The 10,430-nt window shown below is 39.0% G+C and overlaps 1 long non-coding RNA gene across 1 annotated transcript; it reads left to right on the top strand.

Annotated features, from left to right (window-relative positions):
• The first annotated feature begins 1,017 nt into the window (after nt 1–1,017).
• Nucleotides 1,018–7,246, top strand: LOC141541301 (uncharacterized). The gene is made up of 3 exons (XR_012481736.1): nt 1,018–1,236; nt 3,290–3,403; nt 6,277–7,246. It is a non-coding gene; the product is annotated as an uncharacterized LOC141541301 (long non-coding RNA).
• The last annotated feature ends 3,184 nt before the right edge of the window (nt 7,247–10,430 follow it).

Raw genomic sequence — 10,430 nt, 5'->3', positions numbered from 1 at the left:
GAATTACCATAATGAAACAACATCCTAAAACCTGTGAAATATGCATCCAAAGCTGGGAGTTCTTAGGCCATACTTTATGTCTCTAAATAGCTGTGTGAATCAAATAAAGAGGAGATCAATGACTTGGGTATACAACTAAAGAAGCTAGGAAGAGAACAAGAAAAGAAGAAATTAAAACCCACAATTCAATGTCAAATTAGACATTCTGAAACTCCAGGGAGAGATTAATAAAATTGAAACTCAGGAAGCTATTGAACTAATAAAACTAAGAGTTAATTTTATGAAAAAACCTAATGAATTAGATACACCTTTGTGTAAGGGTCCTTTAAATGGGCCAGCATGGCGCAACAGGAGGTTTGAGTGGTCCAGAAGCAATTTTCTGTGGCTAGGAGCTGTCCCATGGGTAGGCTTCCTAACAGCAGATGGCTCCCTCTCTGATTGGCTGTGTTGGAGACGGCACAGAACCTTTTTAAGACCATTCTAGCAATGGGTCAATCTCTTCAGTCTCTTTATTCTGGGGGTAGTTGAGCCAAGCTGATGAATAGGCAAGAGAGGTAAGGAGCTTGACAGTGAACATGTGGTTCTCTCACAGACCACACATTCACTTGGGAGTTAACAGGTCAGGGCATTATGTGAGCAAGGATAATAAAGACTTTGAGTTTGCACATGGCTGTTCCTTGAGCAAGCTATCGGATATTAAACTAGGATTCAAAAAATTGTACCTAGAGATCTCTGAAAGCCGCAGAGGAGGCAGCCAGGTAATTAGTTGTTACTGCAAAGGTCTGTGGCCTGAGGCTTTCTGACGTCCTGGGAATTAGGAGAGACTGGCGATGTGAAATATTGAGTAACGCTAGAGCAGGCCAGAAGCAGCCCCCTGAGGACATTTATGCTGCCCACGGGGTTATGGCAACTGGGCTGAGTGGCGGAGACAGAGTGTGAGCTTTTGTTTTTACTATAGTCCGGCCCTCCCACAGTCTCAGGGACAGTGAACTGGCCCCCCTCAGTTTGAGGACCACTGTCCTAGAATGTTCTGAAACCCATGGGCAGTTTTCCAAATGGTTCATAACTGTTGGTCAGTAACTGTTTCTAACTACTGTCCAAAACTGTCCAAGCTTTCCCCACAGCGAGGTCTGGGGAATTTGTAGCCCTGTGGCTACCTTGTGCAGCTTCTGGAGCAGCCTAAGTAATTACACTCATGTTGAGGACAGTGGTCCCTTCAGGAGGAGAGGTGTCCAGGTAGGTGTATTTCTTTTCAATTCATTAACTTCACTTCCAAAATAAAAACAACAACAACAAAAAAAAACTTAACTGGAAAGCAGAAAAACCATTGAAATAACAAAAAATATTGTCAAATCCCACCAGAATAACAGGGAGAATTCAAAAGACATAACAATTAATTTCCTTTTCAAGAAAATATTTAATAACAGAATTTTGGTTTTTGTTCTTTGTTTTCACAACATCCTGTGCATCTCTCAGGCTCATTAGTGCATCGGTTCTCATCCCAGCCTTGAGAATAATCTCTTTTATTCTCTAATCCTTGTTGCAGTATTAAAGTATACATGTTATTGCCTGTTGTAAGTCAAAGAATATCTCAACTACATTAACATTTTGTGATTGGAGCTATCTGAGAGAAACTACCCATCCTATATTTTAAAAATGCCACCTGAAATCACAGCCAATAAGTGGATTTTACCTTTGGAGATAAATTCTTTTGACATACAGACACTTTGCCATAATCATTCATCCTCTGTAATTATTCCTGTGGTTACACAAGGAGTCTCTCAGTTGCCTTCCTTCCATTTATTTTAATGATGAGTATGGAGGCAAAATGAAAAGGAGAAAGGAGGAAATTGGGAAACAATCTGAAAGAATTGATCACTATCATCCATTGTGTTGGAGAGGGTTCTGCTTACTGCTTGAAAAGCAGTGCCTGGGCTGTGCTACGTTAGGGCCTTATGGGACAGCTACTTCTTTAGTTGGGTGGATGGGATAGTTGTTGTAATAAGGAATTATAGCAGTTTGGTTGACATCTTTTCCCTCAATGAAATCTGCAACTGAACAGGGAAAGAAACAGGACAATTCCCAAGGCTGAGAATCAATCAACAAAGATTTAGCAATACTTGTTTAAGATGCACAAATTCCATTTTAAATGGGAGGACAACAAATACATAAACTAGAATCCACCAAAAAAATACAGAGTACAGAGACAGTCACATGAGAATGCATAATCCTAATAGAACAGCTGGAGTCCTGTAGGAAAGAGGTGTACAGGGTCATGAGGTTGATGGCAAGGAGACTAAAGGAAAGCAAGCCTCTGGGGGAGGAGAGTCGTAGAGGAAGGGCTTAGAACCTGCAGAAGCTAATGGATGAAATGTGGGCAAAGTAAGAGAAAAGGGTAGGGGATGACTGATCCTGCAAAGCTGGGTGCCCGGAGTAGAGAATTTCAGACAAGGGGAGAGTTTGGGGGACCAAGATTATGCAATGTGCTTTGGACACATGCATTTTCAGCTGCAAATTGGCTCAGATTCAACATGGGCAACAGAATTATATGGGAATTGGGGAGCACAGCTGAGGAGGTAGACTCCAGCCCCATCAACATAGCTGGGAGTGTTTTGCTTAGAGATGACAATTGGGCCTCATCAGTTTCCAGGACATAGATGACTGGTGACACAGGCATAAGGGGGTCCTCCCCAGGGTCCATGACATAAATAAAGATCCAGTCAAAGAGCCAAGCAGGACACACAAGTCAGTAAAAAACCCAGAGATGGCAGAATCTGGAAAACTCTGAAAAGAGAGGGAGAAGAAAAGGCAGTCACTCCCAAAAATGCTGCCAGAGAGATGCTGAAGGAGGAGAATTAGACAGGGCTCTTTCAGCTTTTGCACTCCAGAGGTTATCAGTCACTGCATTTCAATGAGTAAAACTCATCTGAATGAGGAGGAGAGAAGCCAGAGTGCACAGAGTTTAGGAGAAAGAATAAGAAAAAACATTGATTTTCTACTGTGGTGAGACCCTGGACGAAGCCCTGGGGGTGGGGTGGATACAAAAGCCTGGGGGACCTCCCAGTCTCCATGGAAACAAATCTGCACCAATCAGTGGTTTACAAGGAAAACTGAGAGTGTGTGGAGTAAGATATGATGAACTGAAGAACCACAATAAGGATTATACCCAGGACCTAAAGGCTTCCCCCTTAAAGGATAGAAGGACCTGGGATCTGATATTCTGAAAGGTAAAGGTAAATGGAATGCAGCCAAGAATAAATTACTCCTCTAAACTGAGATTTTCTTTCAGAGAATAGATGGACATTCAGTGAATCAGGGTGACTTGCATTTATTGCTGATGAAAAGACCAGAGCTAAACAAATATTGAAAATCCAAATATTGAAATCAGAAGAAGCATAAAAAGGTAAGCAGAGCACTTAAAAAGTATAATTCTGTTATGGGTATACATAGAGAGTATATGTATAATTTCATATTACTGTTCCAATAAAAAAAATAAAAAAAAAAAACTAGAGGTGAGAAGGGCATTATACTTGGAAAAAAGAGAAAAGTGGAGGGAAAATGAGGGAAATTAAATCTCAAGACGAAGCAACGAAAACCTTTTATAAATGAGGGAAAGCAGGGAAGGGGATGAATGTTTTGTGAATCTTACTCTGGACAGATTTGGCTCAAAGAGAAAATATTACAAATATTTGGTTTCCCCGAGAAACTTCTCTCACCTTACAGCAAAGTGGGGTAGGGGAAAAGCAAAAGGGGAAAGGGGGAAACTAAATAGAAGGGGAAACAGAAATACTAAGCAAAGGTGTAAGAAAGGGGGAGGGACTCTAAAGGAAGATGGCTGGTTGAGGCAAGTAGTGCTCCTAAGAAAAATACTGGGGAAGGAGGGAAAGGGGAAAAGGAAAGAGAAAAGTATAATTTTGGGAATAAGATGGCAAGGAAATACAGTTTTAACCATAAATGTGAACTCTCTCAATAAAAGGTAAATGGATAGCAGACTGGCTTCTATAATATATTGTTTAAAAGAAACACATTTAAAACAGAATGATACATACAGAGGAAAAGTAAAAGGCTGGAGCAGAATCTATTATGCTTCAGGTGAAGTACAAAAAAGCAGGGGTAACCATCCTGACTTCAGATCAAGCAAAAGTAAAAATATGTCTAATTAAAAGGAATAAGGAAGGGCACTATATATCTATATCTATATCTATATCTATATCTATATCTATATCTATATATCTATATCTATATCTATATCTATATCTATATCTATATCTATATCTATATATATATCTATGCATATATCTATCTATCTATCTATCTATATTGGAAAAATATAAAGGGCTATTGGATAGGGGCAGCAAAAGTAATAAAGGTGACAAGACTACCCAAGACTGGGTACCCAAATACACCTATTTATTTAGTGCTATGACAAACTCTCAACCTATTTTACTGACCCCTGCCCCCAAAAAAAATTAATCTGTAAGAGCAAAAGGTCAATTTCAAGGGAATCAATTAAAAAAAATTGAAGGTGACCTCTGCTTTATAATGTAGCTTTAGATGTCATATAGCTAGGCCATTCAAACCATTTGGTACTAGATAGGAAAAAGAGCAGTTATCAACGGAATAGGTTAAGTTCACAGAACAAATTAGTTAATGACTATAGCAATCTAGTGTTTGACACAGATCTGGAACAGCTAGACCATCAAAACCATTTCGTACTAGATAGGAAAAAGAGTCATTGATCAGTGGAATAAATTAGGTTCACAGAACAAAATAGTCAACTACTATAGCAATCTAGTGTTTGACCCCAGCTTTTGGGATAAGAATTCACTATTTGACAAAAACTGCGGGGAAAATTGGAAACTAGGATGGCAGAAACTAGTCATTGACCCACACCTAACACCATATACCAAGCTAAGGTCCTAATGGGTTCATGATCTGGAAATAAGAATGATATAAACAAATCTGGAACAGCATAGGATAATTTACCTCTCAGAACTATGCACGAGGAAGGAATTTATGACCAAAAAAAAAAACTAGAGATCATTATTGATCACAAAATAATTTTAATTAGATTAGAAAAATTACCCAAGCATATGTTTTGTAAATAAAAAGCTATATGATAAAATTTTTTTAAAAGATAAAGCCAGCCTTGGTCCCTGAATCTCTGGCTCTCTGGCTCTCTGGTTGATTGGATGCCAAGCATATTGGCGGCAAAAAGTATTGACCTTGCTATTGTTTTTTTTACAACATTATCCCTTGCACTCGCTTCTGTTCTGACTTTTCCCTTCCCTCCCTCCACCCCCTCCCCTAGAAGGCAGGCAGTTTTGTACAGGTTTACTATGTTATATTATATCGCAGATACAATGTATGTGAGCAGAACCGTACAGTTCTCTTGTTGCACAAGAATTGGATGCACAAGGTAAAAATAACCTGGGAAGAAAAACAAAAAAATGTAAACAGGTTACACTCATTTCCCAGTGTTCCTTCTCTGGGTGTAGCTGATTCTGTCCATCATTGATGAATTGGAACTGAATTAGATCTTCTCTTTGTCCAAGATAGCCACTTCCATCAGAATACATCCTCCTACAGAATTATTGTTGAAGGGTATAATGGTCTTCTAGTTCTGCTCACTTCACTTAGGATCAGTTTATGTAAGTCTTTCAAAGCCTCTCTGTATTCATGCTGCTGGTCATTTCTTATAGAACTATAATATTCCATAATATTCATAAACCATAATTTACCCAACCATTCTCCAATTGTTGGACATCCATTCAATTTCCATTTTCTGACCACTACAAAAAGGGGCTGCCCCAATCATTTTGGCAGAAGCATGACCTTTCTATTGTTGCCTTATATTGTCCTATATTGTTATACTACTTTGATTGTCCTATTTTTTGCTCAATAAAATAGAATTTTCATTTGGTGGGAGGGTTAATAAATGTATTGATTTAGAATATACTTTGCTTTATGAATCGTGTTTGGAGAGAAAAAGCAAAGCAAAAGGAACAACCATGGAAGAGAGAAAAAAAAAGTGACCACAATACATGGTGTTACATTTTTTTTCTCATTTTTTTTTTAATGCAGAGGGCATTTTCTGTCCAAAGACTATTAGGATTGCTTTGGATCACTAAAGCACTAGGAAGAGCCAATTCTCTCCTATCTGTCACAAATTCTTGTTATTTCGTACAAAGTATTCTTCCTATTTTTGCCACTCACATCCTTCCCTGTTTCCTAATTCCTTCTCCTTTGCTCATATGTTGCCTCCTTCATCCACAGACTTGAACCTGCCACTTGGTAGAAGGCTCTGCCAACAGACCCTGGAGGACCTCACTGGTATTTGACCTGCCCACATAGCTCGTGGTGTGAAAAAAAAGTAAATTAACTCGACCACCAGGCTAAATGTCTACCCTCCACAGAATGGGCCCCACTGCCTGGCAGAAGCTACCACCAATGGGCCAAGGCGTTCCTCTTCCTCAATCGACCTCAACTCTTCATCACGTATTGGGTAAAAAAAAAAAAATTAAAAACGACAACAAAAAAACAGACAAGGTGACCCACCTTAACCCCTCCTAGGATGAATGTGTGTCCTCCAGAGACTTCACCCCAAAACCTAGAAGAATGCCAACAGGCCGAATGGAAGGCATTGTGCCATCTTTGGAAAAAGATCCTCCCCCCAAAAAAGACACCAATCACCCTCAAAATGTAGTCTGAATGTGTGACCTCTGCAGATGTGGTTCCACCACCTGGCAAGAAAGTTCCACAGATGGGCCAGGGCGCTCCTCTTCCCCAGTTGATCTCCCCCCATTTCCCTTGAAAACCTGAGAGAACAGATGCCCAACATAAAGCTCCAGCATTCACTGTGATGCCAGCAGGTGGGCTGGCCTTGGCAGTCCCAACCCTGGAAGAAGCCAGTCTCTGAGCTGACCAATGACCACCCCACCCCTCTCAGCCTTCTCTTGCCTCAGGCTGCAGCACTTGCCTGCACAGGCTTTAGGCACTCCAGCCAAAGACCCAGGAAGAGGCTCAGCCCCTTATAAAGGAAAATTGCGAACACCAGTCCAGGATCCTGTTCACAAAGATGGTAAATTGAGAATCAAGAATTGCTAATTGTACATGTAGTTTCAGTCAGACTTGGTCCCCAGGTCTCTGGCTCACTGGATGCCCTAAACAGCATAGGTATTGGCTGTCCTGTTTGGACAATGATCTTATACATTAAAAATTGAATAAAATTTTAATTTTAAATTTTTTGTAGTGTTTAGTAAATTTACTTTTTATAAGCATTGCTTTTATGAATCATGTTGGGAAAGACAAATCAGAGCAAAAGGGAATAATCATGAGAGAGAGAGTGAAACAAAAACATAGCATATGGAGTTTTACATTCTTTCTCTGTAGTTCTTTTTGTGAAAGACTTTGGACAGCAAATGCCATCTTCAATCGGGATTGCTTGGATCACTAAAGCACTGAGAAGCAATTCTTTCCTAGCTGATCAATACAAATTCTTGCTGTTATTTTGTACAAAGTATTCTTCCTTCTGATTGTTCCACTCAGCATCAGTTTGTGTGAATCTTTCCAGGCCTTTCTGAAATGAGCTTTTTCATCATTTCTTATGTAATGCTAACATTCCTTTACCTTCATATATTGTCACATCTTGTTCAGCCACTCTCCAATTGATGGGCATCTACCGATTTTCCAGTTTCTATCATAAAAAAGAACAACTACAACTTGGCACAGGGTCCTTTTCCCTCCCCTATAATTTCTTTGGGATACAGACTCCCCACCCCCCCGTAAGGCAATTGCCATTTCTCAAGGTATGTGCAATTTGATAGCCCTTTCTGCAAGGATCCAAATTGCTCTCCAGAATGGTTGAATCTAATGCTAAATGAGTGGATGAAACAACACATTACAGAAACATTCCATAATTCCACCAAGAGAATTACAATCTGCAGCCAAAATAGTGAGTTCTTAAGGCAAATTTTTTTCTCTCCAAATAGGTATGTGAAAAAAATAGAGGACATCAATGACATGGACATGCAACTAAGCAAGTGAGGAAAAAAAGTAAAAGTCCCAATTAAATATCAAATTAGAAATCTCAAGGAGAGCTTAATGTGAAAATTAGAAAACGAATGAACTAATTAATGAGTAAAGCTAAGAGTTGGCTTTATGGGAAAAAGCAACAAAACAGATAAAACTTTGGCTAATTTGACAAGAAAAAGGAAAGAAAAAAATCAACATCAAAAATAAAAGGGCATAGAGAGCAATTTGGATCTATGCAAAAAATTGTGTATACCCTTTGATTCAGAAGGTTTTGTTCTGGGCTTCTATGTCCTAGAGATCCTAAAAGAGGGAAAGGGACCCATATGTGCAACAATGTTTTGTATTTGCAAGAAACTGGACATTGAGTGGCTGCCCCTAAGTTACAGAACGCCCAGATATGTTACGGTATATGAATTGTATGGAATATTAATGTTCCATAAGAAGCCATCAGCAGGTTGATTTCAGAAAGGCCTGGAGAGAGTTACATGAACTGATGCTAAGTGAAATGAACAGAACCAGGAGATCATTGTACATGGCAACAGCAAGACTATACAATGATCAATTCTGATGGACATGGCACTTCACAATAATGAGGTGATTCAGAGCATTTCCAGTGACTTTGTGTTGAAGAGAACCATCTATGCTCAGAGAGAGCATTGTGGAAACTGAGTGCAGATCACAACATAGCATTCTCACTCTCCTTGTTGTTTGCATTTTATTTCTCATTTGTTTCTTTTTGATTTCATTTTTTTTTGTGCAGCAAGATAATTGCATAATATGTATGCATATATTGGATTTAATGTATATTGGATTATTATCTAAAGGAAGAGGTGGGGACAAGGGGGAATAATTGGAACACAGGCTTTTGCAAGGGTTAATGCTGAAAAATTATCAATGTATATCTTTTGAAAATTAAAAAGGTTTAATTAAAAAAATGAAAGGGGGGAATTCACCACCCATGACAAAGAAATTAAAGCAATGATTAGGAGGTATTTACCCAAACTTCTGGCAGGAAGTATGGTGATGTAAGCGAGATGGAGGAATATTGAGAAAATTGTAATTTTATCTTTTTTCCCCCTTTCTTCCCCTATATATCTTCCAGGCAGGTTTCAGTTAAGCACATATATTTTTATGTACACACAATGTGTTTCTGGATATAACACATTCATGAACCCATGTATGTATACAGAAAATGATCAGATGCATATACTTACATACATATGTACACATGTGTTCATATAGACATTCATAACAATGACCTCTAAAACAATTTTATATACCTAAGTATAATGTAGATTTCTCTTTTAATTGAATCATTTTTTAAGTTTGACATTGTGTGAGATGAAGGATTAGTACCCCTAATTTATTTTGTCTTTTTTTGTTTGTTTTGCTGAGGCAATTGGGATTAAGGGACTTGGTCAGGGTCACACAGCTAAGAAGTATCAAGTGTCTGAGGCCAGATTTGAAATCAGATCTTCCTGCCTTCAGAAACTATATTTTATCCACTGCCCCACCTAGCTGCCCCCACCCTTAATTGTTTTTCTCAAAAATCCTCCTCCCTACCCCAATTGGCATCAGAGGTGCTCAGAGCAGAAAAGCAAAAACAATTCATTATGATCTCAGGAGACAGAGCTCCAGAAGACTGCTGTGTCAGTACAGCAGGGGAAAGCACAAGCTGCAAACACTGGATTATTATAGACCCTAACTGGGAAGTCCCCACTCACTTCTGACCTTTTCTCCCCTTAGCTGGGTGAGTTCAGGCTTCCATCCTAATGCAGAAATCTAATCTATCTCCTTTTCCCCAAGATTTTGCTTTCCTTTTGCCCTTTCCCTCCTCCCCAGTGTTTTCATTCTGATCACCACTTTCCTCAATCAGCTCTCCCCTTTAATAGCCCCTTCCCCACTTCTAAACCCTTTCCCCTTCTACTTCTGTTTTTCCTTCTATTACCCCTCACCCCCCACACTCTTTTTTCTCTTTTCCATTTCTCTCCTATTTCCCTATAGGGTGAGACAAGTTTCTTTGTGATGCATAATATGTATGATATTCTCTCTTTGAGTCAAATAGATGAGACTAAGATTCACAGAATGCTCATCCCCCTCCCTTCTTTCCCTCAATTGTAATAGATCTTTTGGGCCTCTTCATGACATGTTGTTTACACCATTTTACTTGCTGAACAGTTGATTTTTAGCAGCAAACCAAGTTCTTTTTCATTTCAGAATATTTTATTTGCTGATTTTGTTTCCTCGATAATTGAATTATTTCTTTCTAGCTACTTGCAGTATTTTCTTCTTAATCAGATAATTCTAGAATTTAAGTACAGTCTTCCTTGGAGTTTTCATTTTAGAGTCTCTTTTAGGAGGGGATAGATGGATTCTTTCTATCACTATTTTACCCT

The sequence above is a fragment of the Sminthopsis crassicaudata genome, chromosome 4 (assembly GCF_048593235.1).
Source record: "Sminthopsis crassicaudata isolate SCR6 chromosome 4, ASM4859323v1, whole genome shotgun sequence".
Lineage (NCBI taxonomy): Eukaryota > Metazoa > Chordata > Mammalia > Dasyuromorphia > Dasyuridae > Sminthopsis > Sminthopsis crassicaudata.
Note: the sequence above shows the minus strand (reverse complement) of the source record. Positions and strands in the feature narration are given on the sequence as shown.